The following is a 19496-nucleotide window of genomic DNA, read 5'->3' on the forward strand; positions in this document are numbered from 1 at the left end:
GCTGACTTCTGCCAGTGCCTTGGCCGCTCTTTCAGACCCGAGTGCTACTTTGTCTTTTAATTTGACATTCTAGAAATTAGTCACTTTAGTTTTAACCAGCTCACTTACGGTTGAGCAATAAAATTCATCTCTTCAGGAAATCATTTTTTCTCCTTAGGAGAAGTACAGGAGTAATAGAAACCTACAAAGTTGGAAACCGAGTGGCAAATTCTCTTTGAGTGGTAAACCTGACATGGTTCTGAAGAAAGCTTCTTAGTTGCCCTGAGAAGTGGATCGTGTGCAGATAACTGTGGGGATAGATGGGGGTGGAGGTGAGGGAAATTCTGTAGGAGTGAATGTGTCCGAGAGTGAGGAAGCCTGGGTACCCCCATCCAGCACCAGCCTTGCCACCGTCTGGGCTAGACCAGCAGCTTCAGCAGTTCCGATGACCTCAATAGAAATGCACATTCCCGGGCCCTACCCCAGATCAGTGGAATCTAAAACTCTGGAGGTGGGGTTCAAAAGTCCACACTTTCACAAGCCCTTCTGGTGATTCTGCTGTGTGCTAATGTTTGAGAAGGCATCCTAACAAAACACAGCAACCCCCAACCAATCACTTTCTAGAGTATTCTCTTCTGAAGTTACCTTGTGAGATGCCTTCAAGGATATGAACAGAAGATCCACTTAGTAGGTCGCTGCAGCTGGGGGCACCTGGGTGGCTCACATGGTTAAGAATCATCAGACTCTTGGGGCGCCTGGGTGGCTCAGTTAAGCGTCTGACTTTGGCTCAGGTCACGATCTCACAGTTTGTGAGTTCAAGCGTCATGTCAGGCTCTGTGCTGACAGCTCAGAGCCTGGAGCCTGCTTCAGATTCTGTGTCTCCCTCTCTCTACCCCTCTCCTGCTCGTGCTCGCTCTCTCGCTCTCTCTCTCTCGCTCTCTCTCTCTCTCTCTCAAAATAAAAGAACATTAATAACTTAAAAAAAGAGAATTATCAGACTCTTGATTTCAGCTCAGTTCCTGATCTCACAGTTTCGTAAGTTTGAGTGCCACATAGGGGCTGCTTGGGATTGTCTCTTTCTCTCCCCACCCCCCACCCCCAATAAATAAATAAACTTAAAAAAAGAGGTAGCTGTAGCTGGAAGATTGTTCTTTTTGAGAACTGGGTACTAATGGTAGACTTCTTCCTATGTGTCAAATGAGGTTCTTAACACAATGGGTGCTTAATAAATTAAAAGTAATAATGAAAATTGATAATATAGTAGCATTTTTAGTGGGCGAGAATCCAAAAGAGACAAATTAATTATGTCAGTTTGGTCTCAAATTCATGCAGCTTGTTCTTACATTTGCATTTCAGACTCTAATTCATTTACTTGTATAGTAAGAAAATATTGCAGTGAAAAATGGTTTGGAAATGTGGAGACACACAGATTCATATGCCTGTTTCCTTCCCTGCCAGTTAGCATATTTAAACACAGCAGAAACTGATTTATCTATCTCTCATAAGTTTATTTACTTTTCTTTCTTTCTTTCTTTCTTTCTTTCTTTCTTTCTTTCTTTCTCTTTTCTTTTCTTTTCTTTTCTGTCTTCTTTCTTTCTTTCTTTCTTTCTTTCTTTCTTTCTTTCTTATGTTTATTTTTTGAGAGTGAGAGAGCAACAGAGACAGACAGAGCATGAGCTGGGGAGGGACATAGAGAGAGGGAGACACAGAATCCGAAGCAGGCTCCAGGCTCTGAGCTGTCAACACAGAGCCGGACGTGGGGCTCGAACTCATGAACTGCGAGATCGTGACAGTAGCCGAAGTTGGCCACTTAACTGACTGAGCCACCCAGGCACCCTAAGTTTATTTACTCTTCTGATAAAAGTTTGACCTTCACCACTTTTTCCTAGAACTGCAATCATCTGAATAGCTACAAAAGTACATTGAAAATAAAAACCCAAATAATGGAAGGCTAATGATGATCGGATCTAAGAAATTTAGCACTTGAAAATGACCAACCATGGTTACAGCCTTCTACAAAAAAGGGTGTGAAGTTTATCAGAAAATGCTAATGAGGAAAATAATAATTCAGACAGCATAGACTATTTTTTTTCTTTTTCAACGTTTTTTTTTTTTTTATTTTTATTTTTGGGACAGAGAGAGACAGAGCATGAACGGGGGAGGGGCAGAGAGAGAGGGAGACACAGAATCGGAAACAGGCTCCAGGCTCTGAGCCATCAGCCCAGAGCCCGACGCGGGGCTCGAACTCACGGACCGTGAGATCGTGACCTGGCTGAAGTCGGACGCCCAACTGACTGCGCCACCCAGGCGCCCCTGCATAGACTATTTAAAGTCTGTGTATAATTAAAAGATTTTTAGAAAGAATTGCAGCAAAGAAGATCTATACAACTGTAGATTTGTTTTAAGTTTATTTATTTATTTTGAGAGAGAGAGAGCACAAATAGGGAAGGGCAGAGAGAAGGAGAGAGAAAATCGCAAGCAGGTTTCATGCTGTCAGCAAAGATCCCAAAACAGGGCTCGATCCCAAGAACTGTGAGAGCATGACCTGAGCTGAAATCAAGAGTTGGAAGCTTAACTGACTCAGCCACCCAGGTGCCCTGACAATTGTAGATTTTAAATGGAGCTTGCATTGTTTGTTGGTTTGAACATACTTTAGACTGAGATGTTAATATAATCTAATGCCATTGTAAGGCATTAAGTCTAATTTCACTGTATGCCTCAAATGATTACTGCCAATTCTCTTCACTGTGTGCACTTCGATAGATTTGACTAATTTAATCCTTGTATCTAAGCAGTGTTCCCAGCAAATCCTAGAAATATTCTATGTAACTAAAAGCAACGCCCGTGGCAAGTGAAAAACTTACAGAATGCTCTGGTTTCTGAAGACCACAGCCAGACTCCTACAAGTTGGAAAAGATAGGGAAAAGTGTTTCTTAGCGTATTAATGAGAAGCTGGTTAATTTGGCCTTCTCCCATACACCACGACATTATAATACCCAGATTGGTATGGGACAGCATTCTCCATCATAAAAATCATTAAAGGCTCAAATGCCAACTCCTGGGAAACCCCCCATGAAATCAAGTCAATGTACTCTCTCTCATAGCTCTCTCTGTTGTGTTATATAACACAGTATACAATAACACTCACACCTTATTGTAAATGCAAGGTGGCTTCTCCGCTTTTACTCTTAGAGCCCAAGTTTCCAGGATCAATGTGTCTTTTTTTCCCCTAGTATCCAACAAAGTAATTAATATGTTGTATATCCTGAATAAATTTGGAATGGGTAAATGAGCAAATGCTTGTATCTAACGTTTGCATTTACGATTAACAGTTAAAAGCAAATATGGGTGATAAGCCAATGGTTGTCTCAACCTTATACTAGTTGTATTTGAAATTTCTGTTGAGGCTTTGTAAAAACTTTGTGGTTTGATGGAATAGAAAAAGCTAATGTAATACTCTTGCTATTATCATCAAACAGTGGGTTTATTTCTAATTATATCGAATTATATTGAATTATATCTAATTATATGGAATTAGTGAAACAAGAATTATAGATGGATGTATAAAAGTAAACGTGTATCTCTACCTGCAACCCATCTTTGTTTTCTCTTCTCACTTTTTCTCCAAGTCTCATTTTACCCAAAGGTAATTCTGTACTCTTTAAATAACTTACTCTTTTATGTAATTTATACTAACAAATCTTGAAGAACTGAGGTACTGTGTTTCTAACACTGAAAGACTGATCAGGGCAATGACAGAAAAGCACAGCGTATTGTTGACTTTTGTTGTACTTTTGTCTCAAATGTTCCTACATATTGTCTGTCATTTTATAATAGCGTTAGTCATTGGAATACTTTCTTAATTAGACTTTTCTTCTCTCCTTGGTTCATAGTTATATCTGTCTAAAAGAAAATGTGCATGTGGATATGAAAATAATTCATGTTCATTCAGTGCTGGGATTATTCATCTGTAAAGACTTTTTGCTGCTTTTCAACTAGTGAAGAGAAACCAGTTTTTCTCTTTAATTCTCTAAGATGCTGGATAGTCATTAACTTGTGAAAGGGGGTAAAAGTAACATCTGACCCCTAACTCACCGTGTGATCCAAGGTCAAATAAACTTAATCCGGCTGAGCTTCTGTTCCACGTCTGGAAATTAAGAAATCCGCCCTTAGACTATGTCGAACTTCCATTCCAGCTATGTGCCTGTATCTCTGACCACTTACCACGTGCCTACACCATGCTCCCTGACACGTGGAGTTCTCTGAGGTGGTGCTACCCCAGGTCACACACACCCTCCCAGGGTGTGTAATGGCATCTACCAGTTTGTCACCGTGCCAATGAGGGGGCTCTTGAATGACTTGAAGTCATACATCGATATATTGCTGACTCCCGGCTATAGTACCAAAACAACTTCTTCATTTTCATTTTCAAAAGCTTCCTTGGAGAGTATTTTCAAAAAAAAATTCTAACATTGCTTCCTTGGGAGCTGGGACGCAGGTATGTGTATGAAATATGGCGAAATTTTCAATACATGAAATTTGCAAGAGCCACCTCGTGCAGAAACTGAATGGAGGAGAAATTTTTGTCAGAATGGTTTTGATGTACGTCAGCCATAGGTCTGGATGTATGTGATATGAGCCTTTATTTACATTTGCTGTTTACAGAACCAAATACGTTTCTCCAAAACTGAGAAAAAAAATCAAGATAAATTTCCCTTTTAAAATACACATATTGACAAAATCTAGGATGATTTTTCTCTCATTAAGTGTCCTTTAAGTTACAAACAAAGAAACTTGAAGTAAATCCAAACCACACCTTCTCTGAGGACAAAAGTTTCTTAGAATGGCTTTTAACAATTTTAAATTAGATATACATGAACAGCTCTGTTAGCCCCCTTAGGGAGTTTAAGATCTGTTCTTTGCCCAAGGCTTTTAAAAAGTCTTAACTTCTCTTTGGCTCTTTGCCTCTGCTTCTCACCAGAAACTACCTAATAACTCTTTTTTCCTGGACAAAATGCAGTCTTTAGACCCATCCTTACGTCTCCATCAGTATGCTTATTTTGGTCGCTACACAGAAATAGAAAGAAAATGAGGTCAGGAAATATATGTGTTACAGCCACCATTTTCATAAAAGCTGCCTCCCTCCATTAAAAAAAAATCGCCTTCATGTTGGGTAACAAAATAGCAAGAACACAGGTTTACCGTCAGAGGTAGATTCAAATCCTATTTCTGTCACCAACAAGCTATGTATCTCTGGCAAAATCTTTAATCTTTCTCAATCTTCATGTGCTCAGTTATTCAAGTGATATTTCCGGGTTGATGGGACTTAAACGCAATCATGTGTGGTCTCCCTCTGGGGATGTGCCTGGAGTTGAAGATATTGACCATTCCTTCCAACGCTATTCAGAGTGTGGTTTTAAGGGAATTACAAAGGGGATAAAGCCTTACAGAAATAACCTGAGAGTGGCTGACAGAATATTATTTTAAAAAGGACGTAGTTTATTCCCCAAACTTAATTCTGTTTGTAGAATAGGCAAAGAGCGCAGTCTTGGAAGTCACGACACATGAACGAGGGGCCAAATGAAAGGGTCTAAGTGTGTCAAAACTGATATGTACCATATGTGGTACTAATAACTTCTGATGCACAAAATAACATCGTGTCAGTGTATAATATTTAACTTCTCTCAGTCTTCCTCTTCTGTCTCTTGAATCCAGATCCCTTTTCAGATGATATCTCCTTACATGATGTGCCTTCCTGGCACTAGTAATGATATTCTGCCAATGGATATACTAAAGGTTAACCCTCATTTAAAAAATATATATATAGTGCTTTGGAGAAATAATTCATCTGTTTATCTTCCTATATTGATTTTTGCCAAAAATAGCCTTGTCATACTACAGAGAAGCTTCTTAGAAGCAGAAGTCGAAATGATTTCTACTTAAATCATTGGCTGTCACTTTGGGTTTATAAATGCTGACACTTCTAGCATATTTTTCAAATCCTTAAAAACTGTTTTTATTTCATTTAATATATGTCTCAATGTTAAGACCTCACTTTGACAAGATAAGCCTTTCCATCTATTCTTCGTTTAGCTCAAAGCATGTTTCTGGGCTCCGTTTCCTTTATGCATTAAAAGATCAGGAGGAAAGGCTTCAGGATGTTTCTAATGCCCTTAGGAGACTCCCCTCCACTCTGTGTTCTCAGGCATTAACAGTTCCCATTATAGAAATCATTAGAATTTATTTTTACTGACAGGTAATTGACCCACCCGCTCAAGGATGGAGTAGCTGCAAGAGCAACACAAGGTCCAAGACAAAACTAAACGTTGAATAAATAACTGGCAGAACAAGTTCCACTGGCTGCAGTGTCACTTTCCACCACTGACTGAGAGGCCAGGGTTCTCATGCACCCTCGCCCAAGCCTGGGACCTGCCATGTGATCTCTACCCTCCAACCCACAGACACAGGCTACGGTGGACCTAACCATCATCTTGGCATTTTATTATTTCCTAAATAACGTCTGCCTCAGAACCTTAATTCAGTACAACATCAATGGGAATCAAGCAGAAAGTTACCGTAGTCAAATTCCTCTGGGAAACACCTAGTTAACCAGAGTTAAAGAGAAGTCTTTGCTGTAAGACTGCTCAGAGCATTTAACCTACTAACGTGCAAGGTGGATCTCCCAAAAAGAAATTGGGTTATGGAGTTGCTATTACAGCTTACGTATTTTCAAGGAACGTTTCACTGTTTTTCATGGAAAACACCATAGACTGTATTGGCAGGAAATCTGTGTCAATATGAAACATGAAATATTTGGGGATAAATTTAACAAAATAGGGCAAGATGTCTGCCCAGAAAACTGTTGAACAGTGCTGAAGAAGGTACATAGAAATACACCAATTTAATGGGAAGACTCAGTATTGTTAAGATGCCAGTTTTCCCCAAATATATCTATAGATTAGTTAAAATCCCAGTAACCTGTAATGTGTAAATTAATAAATGGATTTTAAAAGTTACTTGAAAATGCAATGACTTAGAAAAAATATTTCAGGGCTTAGTATAATTTTTTTAATGTTTATTATTTATTTCTGAGAGAGAGAGAGAGACAGAGTGTGAGTGGGGAAGGGGCAGAGAGAGGGGGAGACACAGAATCTGAAGCAAGCTCCAGGGTCTGAGCTGTCAGCACAGAGCCCGACACAGGGCTCAAACTCACAAACGGCGAGATCATGACCTGAGCCAAAGTCAGATCCTCAACTGGCTGAACCACCCAGGTGCCCCAGGGCTTAATATAAATTAAAAAAAAAAAAAGAGAGATGTGCTCATGGGCAATAATAAACTATAGTATCATGGAAAGATCCAAGATAATTCAATGGTAAAATTATAATCTTTTCAATACATGATGCTGCCACAATTGATATCCCTATGGAGAAAGTATGAACCTTGACCTTAGCTTTCACAACATACCTCAAAATTAAGTCAAAATAGACATAGGTATTATATATTGTAAAAACTAACATTATAAAAATGTTGGAAGGAAATCTTTACAACTTTGCACCAGGCAATCATTTCTTTAAAAAGAACACAAACCAGAAGAGAAAAAATAATACATTTAACCTTATCAAAGTTAAAAACTTTTGCTCTTTGAAAGACACCATTAGTAAAACAGAAAGAAAATGTATAAATGGGAAGAACTGTTTGAAACACATGTATCTGCGTACTTGAAATACATATATCTACAGTGTATTTCATACTTGTATCAATAGTACGTAAAGATCTCATATCACTCAATAAGAAGACAAGAATCCATTTTTTAAATTGGCAAAAGATTTGAACATTTTACAAAGAAAAATATACAAATGGTTAGTAAGTATATACAGGGATGTTCATGATCATTTTTAATCAGGAAAATTGGTAAAATGATAAACACTTACAGATGCATTGGAATAGCTAAAATGGAAAAAAAAAACCCTAATAATACAAGTATTGGCAAGAATGTGAAGAAATTGGAATTCTCAGACCCTGCTGGTGGAAATGTAAAATGATACAACCAGTTCAGAAAATAATTTGGCATTTTCCTGTAAAGTTAATCACACTCTTACCATCCAACCCAGCAAATGCACACGTAGGTATTTAGCCAAGATACACCAAAACTTGTGTTTCGAACAGTATTGGTACATGAATGCTTCCACAGTAATAACCCTGACCTGGAAACAACACAAATGTCCATCACCAGGGGGATAAACAAACTATAAATTAATCTATAGAAACAAAAAGTAGATCTGTGTGGTTGCTTGGTTCTGGGATTGGAGACGTTGATAACAAAAAGCAAGAGGAGGGATGAGAAGGTTCTATATCTTGATGGTGGTGATGATATGGGTGTGAACATCTGTCAAAACTCATTCCACCTACTACTTACAGTGCATTTTATTGTGCATATATTATATCCAATGAATAAATTTGATTTTCACAAATAAACAAAGATGAAGGAAGAGCAAGAGAAGAAGGAAAAGAAAAAAGAGGAGAAACTCATACGAGGCCAAGCTCTATTACAGCGGAAAGCTATTTTCGTAGTTTCCTCAGAGGAGTAAGTTGTGCCCAGATTCCCTGGCACGTTCCTGTAGAGGAAGATTGCCAAGGTCAAGGTTTGTGGAGTGTACTTAGTCAGATGAACCTGAGACAGTCACAGAAGTTCACACGACTCAGCATGGCTTGGAAGCAGCATAATTGTCCCCCGCGTGGAGGGTGACGAGGGATTGGAAGAAGCCTTTGTACTGCTGCACAATTATGTACCTCAGCATGGTGCTAAGGTAGCAGATAAAACCCTTGCTGAGTTGAGGACAACAAGGACCTCTCTGACAGGAATGCAAGATGACACAGTGATAATCAGTGTGCACTGACAGGAGCCACATGTGATGCCTGTCATGTCAGTGGCTGCCCACACGTACAGAGGACACCTAGGATCAAGTCCTTCCAGTGCCAAAGTCTTGGAAGATGGAGTCTCTCAGACCTTACAACTCTAGGGAAGGGGACCCCAAACTGTCACCTTACACAATGGGTGGAGGTACCCAATAGAAATGAAGATGAATTAGAGCAAAATTAAGACATTGCATCCCTGTAGCATCTGAGGTTTCAGCTAAGATTTGTACTTCGGAAAGATCCATGATCTCCAAAGGAATCTTTCTTTCAGCAAAGAGCACAAAAGTAGTCACTAATATTTAAAATGTAACCCCCTTAGCTTAGTAGTCTCACTTTGTAAAACAGTCCATACAATAAATACACTGGGCTAGGATTTGAAAAATGTATTTTCATGGGGTGACTGGGTGGTCAGTTGGGCGTCCGGCTTCGGCTCACGTCATGATCTCACGGTCCGTGGGTTCGAGCCCCGTGTCGAGCTCTGTGCTGATGGCTCAGAGCCTGGAGCCGGCTTCAGATTCTGTGTCTTCCTCTCTCTCTGCCCCTCCCCTGCTCATGCTCTGTCTCTCTCTGTCTCAAAAATAAATAAAAATAATATTTTTTAATGTATTTTCATGGCAAAAAGAAATCATCTGGGCCCTAATCATTTCTCAACCCCAATGTGGGTGCATTCTCTCTCAAGACAGTTATGTAGCACAGTGGGTCTTGTGCCAGTAAACTTTTGTGAAACCTAAAGATAATTCTTAAAAAATAAAAAAAAAGATGATTCTCTTAACATTTATGGCTTAAAATAGAAGTATCAGTTAACAGAGACCAATAGAATAGACTTCTTGTGATTTTAATATTTACTTTTAAATTGTAACTGCTTAAGAAATCTGCCGAATGACAGAGTTCCTCAAGCAGATGATGGGTTAGACCAGAATGACAGCATCCTTTCAAATTCTCTAAGATTCTGAGATCTGTTTTATTAGAAAAATTGTTATCCACAGGGGATGGAGAGGAGAGGGTGGCAGAGGGCCAAGAGCAGGGGCATCACCAGAAAGATGAAATGTTAGGATCATTTGGCAAGGATTTTTTTTTTCATTATCATTGAATGGACCTACCCTACCTTTCAGAATTCTGATTCACCTAAGGGTATAATTACAGAAAAAGTTCAATATGTATCCTGTACTCCCACACTTATTCTCTGCACCTGAGAAACACTGTATTATATAATCTTGCTTATCGGTTAGAAGGCTGTCATTAAGCAATGGGCAGGGTGGAGGGGAAAGGTATCAGTCTTCATTGAGTGCTGTGAACATTCCAGTTGCTATAGGGACAGCCACTCTTCAGAGAGTGGGGCTCAGGCCAATGTGTAGCATTGACATCTTTGGAATCCCTTATGTTTCATTCCCTCAAGCTGGAGTTAGGAAATTAGAATTCATTGATTCGAACACATTAATGATGTATTTTCCCCAGGGACCCTGGAGGAGGGTACGATCATTCCTCAAATGGCTTCGTTTTGCTGTGTGTGGTGTAATGGCCATATGTCATGACCCCTGACTGGCAGGCCTGGGGATGGCTTGCTCAGAAAAACTCTTTGCAACAGAATTGACCCCCGAGCTGTTCACTAACTTAAATTTGGTTTTACTTAGAAGCATTCTCTTAACTGTCATACGACGAGAAACCTGGGGAAATAATCCAGCAGTCCAGCAATTAGATACATATTTATAGAGTATTATACTAAAACAGTCGGTGAGAGGGAGAGGATATTGTGTGATTCTTTAAGGTTTAATTTATATACTTCACATTCTTCAAGTAAAAATTGTGGCTATATATCTTTATATCTCTTAAGCATAATTAATATATGTGAATTTTTGGTGATGGGAAACAAGAACTGTAGGTTAGTTGCATATATTCTTACAGATCGGGAGTTGCAAACTGGCTGTATATAAGCCAAACATGGCTTATAGACACATGGTGTGCTTGCCCAGTATTTTGGGTTTTTCTTAATGCAAATACATTTCTAAAATTTCATCCATAAATATTTTTATATGAATTGCTTAAGATATGGATGATTTTTTTAACATAACCACAGTAACCTTATGTTTAAAAAAGAGAATTCCCAGATATCAAATATCCAGTCAGTATCTCATAAATGTTATAATTTTTAAAAATCAGGATCTCTATAGGTTCACACATCATGATTGATTAATTTAACCTTTAAATCTCTTTTGGTTTATAAATTCTTTTCTTTTTTTTTTTTTTTTTTTTTTTTTTTTTCTCTCTTCCTTGCAATTATTTGTTGAAGAAACTGTGTTGTTGGTCTGGTAGTTCTCTACAGGCTGGCTTGTGCTGATTACATCCCCGTGGTGTAGTTTAACGAGTTCCTGTGTTCTCTGTATCCTTGTAAATTGGGAGCTGGATCTAGAAGTTACATTGTGTTCACATTCGATTCATTCTTTTTTTTTTTTTTTTTTTTTTTTTTAACCGGACTGCTTCATTGGCAGTGATATATTCTTCCATTGTTTCCCTTTGTGATATGAACAGTTATTGATGTTCGATGTCCAAATATGGCAGCATTTTTTTAAATGGAGATTTCACAGGAATATCTGAATGCCTAACCTGTTTGGAGAAAAATCACATACTCCACCGAAAATAGCAAGAGCTAAGTGGCATTTATGGACTTTAGATAAGGTATGTGTTCTTTTGACTCACCAGTCCCCACAAAACCACTCCTCAAGAGTTCTACTTGGTTGGGCCACTCTCTCATCTATATCACCGGCAAATCTCCTGGAGGGATGTAAGTTTGCAACACCTCAAGTAGCATTTTCCACTTTAACGAAGACAAAAAAAGAGCAGAAGGTTGTTTTCTTTCCCCTTAATTAAAGCAAGTATACAAAGAAGAACATTTGGAATGGATCAAGGAAGAAATAAGATATTGGGGGAAAATATGTGTACAGAAAAATGGAAATATTTTTCAGTAGTAGAAGATAAAAACCAATAAATATGAGCAACTAGTAAATCAAACATGTCATGTGTAGTTAAAGGATCTGTAGTTTGAGTATATACTATGTCAGAATGACAACTCAAGGAGAGTTTAGCAATCTCTCAAACGTTTCTCTAGCGACGACTGAAATATTTTATGCCCAGTCTGAAGTCATGATAGGTTTAATTTACTCCAGTCTGATAGTATCAAGGTATCATTTTCCAAATACGGTTTTACTCTGCCAGGGTTTAAATTATTTTAGTCTAACTAGATTGCTTCTTCATCTGTCTTACCAGCCTCCTTTAGTTATGAATCCCTTACGAGTAAGATGCCTTTGTGTTTTCTGAGACGTTCTCTTATCACCAGAGTCTGGCTCACTCGTGTATATACACGAAGAGGTTTTTAAACCCTAGGTAATATCCTAGAAAAGAGAGTGAATTCAACAAATGTTGAAATAAATCCTACTTAGAAAGCTCATTGAAATACATAAAAAGAAGGAAAAGGAAAATATTCTGCAGCCTGGTTAATCTCGATGGTAAAAGAGTAAAATGTTTTGAAATGGTAAAATCACTTTGCTCCTAGATGATCTTCTTCAACGTTATCTTGGTTTTTTTCCTCCAATTCTGCATTGAATAATGAGGATCATTCTTTGAGCCTAACAGATGTTAAAATAGTATTTCTTCTCTTATAGGAAACTTTATACCCACACTCTCAGCATTTTGAGGAAAGAATAGAATTAAGCCACAGTGTTATTAACATAACATTCTATGTTGTAGTCCAGGAACAGAGAGCTCATTAAGAGCATACTCAACAACTTCTCCAGTGATCCCTGAGGAGATTTCTGGAGGAATTATTTGTACCGCGAAGTAACTATAGAATCTCTATGTTCATTTGTCAGTAAGAGCCATTAAACAAAACATACTCAGCAAAAGAAAGCCAGAGGGGGAAAAAATCTGAATAATACTATTAATATTTGGACATTGCAGCCTGGCCCGTCAGGCATAGATTAATTCATTAAATAAGCAATTATTAGGTACGTATTTTGTGTTAAAACATAAATAAAGTATGACCAGTATTCTTAAAGAGCGAACGATCTGTTGAGTGGCAGACTCAAAGAGTAAGTTACAATAAAGTGTGGTAAATGTTAATACAAACATGGACAAGTTGATAGGACACAGATGAAAAAAAGGAATTGTTTTGCCTGAGGGAGTCAAGGAAATATTTACAAAAGGGGGGAATTTTGAACTTGGACTTGACTTACAGAAAGAATGACAAGGAACCTGCTAGGCAGGAGAAGAGCAGAGAGAGAAAAGCCAGTGCCAAGGGACAAAGAAGTCAACATATGTGGAATGTCCTACATAACATTGTGTAAAATATAAGACTTTTTAAAAACATTTTTTAAAGTTTATTTTTGAGACAGAGAGAGAGGCAGAGTGTGAGTGGGGGAGGGACAGAGAGAGTGGGAGATACAGAATCCGAAGCAGGCTCCAGGCTCCGAGCTGTCAGCACAGAGCCCGATGTGGGGCTCGAACTCACCAACTGTGAGATCATGACCCAGGTGCCCTGTAAGATTTCTTAATATAAAGCAGATGTGCAGAGTTGACCTCTCAAATCCTATTGGACCCTCCTGCTTGTAATTTTAAAGTCACATGACGGCTGCTATAGCTATAGAAGTCACGACACATCCAAGGCAGGAAGAATAAATGAAGGATTTTATCAGCAATGGCTGTCTTTTTCCGCCATGCAAATAAAACCTTCTGCAGAAATGACAAGTAGTGTTTCACTTACATCTGATTACCAAGAAGTGTGCTAATGTCCACTTCTAGCAGCAATGAAGTCTGGGGGTGGAGATATTTAGCTGACATTTGGCTTGAGTATTCTTTCAGCAAGAAAAAAAAATGCAAAAGTGGATACTCACTAGGCACGGATTACAGTGTCTACTATATCTTCAAGAGGTGGAGAGAAAATAATGATAATCTAAAAGTCTATAGCCAGTGAAAATACCTTTCAAGAGTGAGGAAGATATAGGCAAAAGTGATCTCTCATATGAGAATTTAGGAGGAAAGTGGTGCGGGCTGGGGGTGTGATGTTGGAAAGGGACCCAAGGAAGCCTTCCAAAGTGTGATAAGTGCAAGTAGTAATACAAAACAAAACAATTGGGAAGCATGTGGGTAAACCTTAATAAACCTTGACCAACTAAAATGATAATGACAACAACCAATTTGGTAAGATTACAAATAGAGATAAGCTGAAACACTAGACAATAACATGAATGAGAGCTACAACATTCAAAAGGTTTTTTTTAATGTTTATTCATCTTAGAGAGAGAGAGAGAATGAGTGGTGGAGGGGCAGAGAGAGAGGGAGACACAGAATCTGAAGCAGGCTTCAGGCTCTGAGCTGTCAGCACGGAGCCTGACACAGGGCTCAAACCCATGAATCATGAGATCATGACCTGAACGGAAGTCAGACGCCTAACCGACTGAGCCACTCAGGCGCCCCAAATTTCCTGTATTTTTATCTAGGAACAGGGGTGAACTTGCCTCATAGAATCAATGAGTAGCAGGAGTTAGACAAAGTTGCCTGCTGTTTACAATTTATGACTGCTGCTTATTCAATCACCCATTACGTACATATATTAACAGATTAAGGGTAAGGCTTAGAAAAAAGAGAAGTAGAATGTGTAAATTTCAAATCAGCAGAGGAGAAAACATTGAAAAGATTCAAATGAATCATTTTGAGAAAGTAGGGGGGAAATCGGCACAGCATTCGGATCAGGAATATACCGAGCAAATGGCAAAACAACGAAGAGAAGGCAGATAGTTTTCTTCCAGAAGTCATTCCAGCTGCGGTTTTTCCACCCAAACATTTCAGTGACTTAAGCAATTAAATTCTTAGTCATAGAAGAGTATGGAACAGGTGTTCCTGGTCAGACAGCTTATCTCTACAAAATGACTCCAAGATCCAAGATTCTTCTATGTTTTGGTTGCTATCTGTCTCCCAGGACCTGGGGCTCAGAGAGGGGGTGTGTTGGTTCTTCACTGCTGTCTAGTAAATTGGCCCTTGATTTGGGAGCCTAAAGCAGCAACATCACTTTACAGCATCTGCAGGTCAGGAAACAACGCACAGCTTAGTGGGGTCTTCTATCTCAGGGCCTCCTGCAAGGCCACAATCAGGGTTTCGCCCAGGGTTGATTTCATCTCAAGGCTCAATTGGGAAGCAACCACTTCAGGCTCCCTCACCTACAGTTGACAGAACAATCCTTTGTAGGTTATTGGGCTAGAGGACCTAATTTCCTGCTGGCTGTTGACTGGAGGTCACCCTTCGTGTCTTGCAACGTGGGCCTTTCACAACATGGCCAGCTTTTTTTTTTTTTTTGAGTAAGCATACCTCTTCTTTGTTCCAGAGTCCATATGATTAGTGTCTCCCAAGGCTGTACATGATGCTGACATATTTCAAATGATAGAAAGGAACAAAGGCAACAAGACAAGAAGGAGTGTGAGAAGCCCCTGGAGAACTATCTTCTAACAAGTTCTTAATTTTAGACAAATTAAATCACTCTAACCAGTCCAATAGAATTAATTAAAGTGTATAAATTTGTCACAGAATTGTTATAGAGGCTGAAAAAAAAAGTGGACAGTAGGCTGAACCTCCAACAGTGCCTTACCACAGACCTGGACCACCATGAGAGAGACTATGTCCACGACTGACCAGCAGGTACAGGATCATAGAACTTCCGCCACGGGTACTAGTTCCAGAACAAAACCATCTGTGCCAGGATCACGAAACAGCCAAAGCAGGCAATGGTCAGCCAAAGCATCAAGTTGCTACAATGACTGTCATTCCTCTCTAGCTCAATAGAGGTCTCCCATCTTTTCTGTACTCCACATAACTCAGCTCATGAGACGGACAGGGATTAAATGACTTCCAAGACCTTACAATGAGGGCATCTCAAAAATAGATTTTTTTTCATTAGCTTTCTAATCCCTGAAACCCAGGAAAGCATATTAGAAGGCATTGGAAATAGGTGTTTAGGGGGACAGCCTTTCTGCCCACCACACGTCTTATCCGCTCAGGCACCTCTATTATTTTGTATTTGTTTTTAATTTTTTTTTATTTTATTTGAGTTTAGTTGACACACGTTACTTGAGTTTCAGGTGCACAACCAGTGACTCCGCAAGTCTGTACATCATGTTACAAGTGTAGCTACTACCTGTCACCATACAACACTATTACAATATCATTGATTGTATTCCCTATGCTGTCTGTACATTTTCTCCCCTGACTCATTCTTTCCATAACTAGAAGCCTGTACCCCTATCCCCCTTCACCAGTTTGGCCCAGCTGCCTCCCTCCCTGCCCCCCCAATAACTGCCAGTTCTCTGTATTTATGGGTCTGATTCTATGTTTTGTTTGTTTTATTCTTTTTTTATTTTTTTAAAACTCCTCGCCTGATGTTTCCTACTCCTTTCTTTAGAAAACTGTCCCTTACTTGCATGGAGAAGAATTCCCAACATCTCAGACACTTTCTGTATCTTTCACAGTCAAACCCTCCAAAGTGAGTTAAATATAGACCCAAGAAGGGGGGTAAAGGTGTTGGGGGCAACTTTTCCCCAATCCTCAGGTAGAACCCACCTCCTTCCAGTGTCCGTGACCTCTGAGCTGCAGAAGCTCTGGAACTGTGGGCCCAGAGCTACATGATGCTTTTCTGTGCCCTGTTTATATTTTAAGCACCACAGAAGTCAGAATTGGCTCTCCGATTCCCATGCATTTGGGGTGACATCAGCTCTGATTAAGTTCCATTGATTCCAAATAATTCCTCCTTACCCTGAGAGAGGAGGGGGGCGGGTATAGAAATTATCAATCTTGTTGCCATTATTATTATTATTGTTTTTAGTGTTTCAGATAACAGAAGTAACAGTAGTATTTATCAGCATTTGTTAAACAGTAAGTTTTAATTTTGGATGTTGCTAAATATTCCTGTAATTAAAAAATACAAAAGCAGTTGATCCCATAAAGAGTTAGGGGCTTTTTCTAATATAACCTCCTTGAGAGATATGAGACAGCGAGAAGCAAACTGCAGTCTTTGATGGTACGAAGAAAAGGGAAATGATAAGGAGATTAGATCCTGGTCACAGGCCATGTGTTTCCTGTTTATCTCCGTGGGATTCTCAGACCCAGCTGGACTTCCTGTTTCCCCCTGAAAAAAAGCACCCAAATTTTGGGCCCAGTTATGCTGGTTCAAAAGGAGTTAAGCAGCAATGAATGTGTCCATGAATAGGCATATCCAAGCTATGGGGATAAACCTTGATATCCAACATGGAGAATAACACTCCTAGACCGGGAAGACAGGCTGTTGGTGCTGCTAATTCTCTCTGTATTGCATGCCAATCAATCAATCAATCAATATATAAGTAAGTAAGTAAATAAAAGAAGCCATTTGCCATATGAGTCTATCATTGTCAGCTCACATGGTTGTGTTAGGTTGGTTCAGAAAAAAAAAATTCTGGTATTGAGCTTAAGGAAGTAGCAGACAAAACTGTGTCCATGGTTTCTCTCAAGAAGACTTTTACTGCCATGTCTGATTTTCAATTTCATGTCTTTCTAGCCAAGGAGAGACTGTATTCCCTATCCCCTGTACTCCCCACATCCCTTACCTCCTCTTTTTCCTAATTCTGCCTGTACTGTCTATGTCTCTGAGTATTTAGGCAGAATAATTACTCCTTTTCAACGGAAGCTAGTCTCTTCCATTGTGTCTACAGAACTCTGAACCTAGTTGCACCCCTGAGTTCGGAATTTTTATTTGTCTTATATTGTTTTTTGCTTCAGAGTTTTCTCTGGATTATGCCTTTATTCTACGCAGGAATTTCAGGTGGATTTTGATGTATAGTTTCAATTTTGCTTTGTCATGGATGAAAGTCCCTTTTTGATTTCTTCACAATGTCACAGTATAGAGACAGGAATTGGCTTCATCAAGGAAAAAGAAAATTCAGAAAGTCCCAGTCAGGACCAAAATATTCATGATCCCTCTGTCTCCCCCTCATCTCTTAGGTTTGCCACCGTTATAACTTCTGAGGGACAAAGTATGGGCTCTGATCAGCAAATTCTGATACAAAGTGTGGGTTCTAAAGAAGGGGGTCATGTCACTGAGGGAATAAGCACACTGTGTGGCGTCAGGAAAGCTATTTACAAGAGTGATCAGCTGCTCTGCTTCCAGAGAGTTTGTGTTCCTTGGCATCATCAGTCTTCTGTGCTGGCTGAAGGGTAATAATGGAGGAAGCTTGTGCTCCCATAGGAAACTGAGTTCCTTGGACGTGGCCACCCTCCTATAGGAGAAGGGACAGCCCAGGTCCTAGGCACTTCTTGGTCCAGTAACCCTGCATGAACTCACAAGGTCACATTCAGATAATTCTGTTCATGTGCCACACTCCTCTTCCTGTAGCAAAAGCCCACGTTAAGAAAACCTTTTTCTAACAGTCCAAGGAGACCCAAATTGACCTAAAACCAAGTAGGAGACTTTGAATGTGTTTTGTTGTTTGTCTGTTCATTTGTTTGTTTTGAGTGATGATGAAAAAACAGTGTTGTGGGATAAGTTTTGGAACAAATCATCACGTATGCACTCGATAAACATTTACTAAGCGCGATACTCACAGAGAGACACTCGTCTTTAAAGCACCGATTTTCCACAGTGGAAATGGAGAAAGTGGTGTGAAAAGGGCCCCACACTTCCAGTAGGCAAATTAGAATTACCCGTGAGGCTTTTTCAAACTCAATAGGTTTTCCTCCCTCTGATAAACCTCAATAAAAAGGCTCAACTCTGTCTGCACTAAGGAATAACTTTTATTGTCAGGATTCTCCAGTATGCCTCGCAGAGTTGAGGAAGAGAAAAAGTGCACAACTACTTTCAAGACACTGTTCCTGAATGTGACTTAAGTAGTTATTAATTCTTTCAAAAGAACTGAAAGAAGCAAATACTCGGTTTATGTTTTGGTATACTGCAGGGATAAAATAAAACAAAAAGATTTTTTGTTTTCCACATAAATATAATTTTCTCCCATATTTATCTCTTTCTTATAGCTTTAGGTGCAGAATAGGACGTAATCCTTCAACCTATCCACTGCCATGTATCCAAATAGGTTTCTTTTTTTTTTTTCAATATTTATTTATGTTTGAGAGACAGAGTATGAGGAGGGGAGGGGTAGAGAGAGAGGGAGACACAGAATCTGAAGCAGGCTCCAGGCTGAGCTGTCAGCACAGAGCCCAATGCAGGGCTTGAACCCACAAACCATGAGATCATGACCTGGGCTGAAGTCAGACACTTAACTGACTGAGCCACCCAGGTGCCCCTCAAATAGGTTTCTAATGCGCTTCCCATGTGTGACTTGAGTGAAGCCAATTTAATTCTGAGATGCACAGAGCATGAAGATGTCACCCCCAAAGTTTTTTCCTTCTCCCAAGTTCAAACACAAGGAATCAAAATAATGAGAAAATTTCTCAAATAATTCCAAAATCTTATTTAAATCATGTAAGATACGATTTTTGTATGTGTGTTTTATAAAGCCATGTAACTGTTCACAGTCAAAAAAAAATTTTTTTTATCTGCACTAAATTGTTAATTGTTAGCATGTACAGCTTGA

At 39.3% G+C, this 19496-nt stretch overlaps 1 long non-coding RNA gene across 1 annotated transcript in view; it reads left to right on the forward strand.

Annotated features, from left to right (window-relative positions):
* LOC123384785 overlaps nucleotides 1-19496 on the forward strand; it is a 162511-nt gene that overhangs the window by 133317 nt on the left and 9698 nt on the right. The window lies entirely within an intron of this gene.

Source organism: Felis catus, chromosome B1, assembly GCF_018350175.1.
Source record: "Felis catus isolate Fca126 chromosome B1, F.catus_Fca126_mat1.0, whole genome shotgun sequence".
NCBI lineage: Eukaryota > Metazoa > Chordata > Mammalia > Carnivora > Felidae > Felis > Felis catus.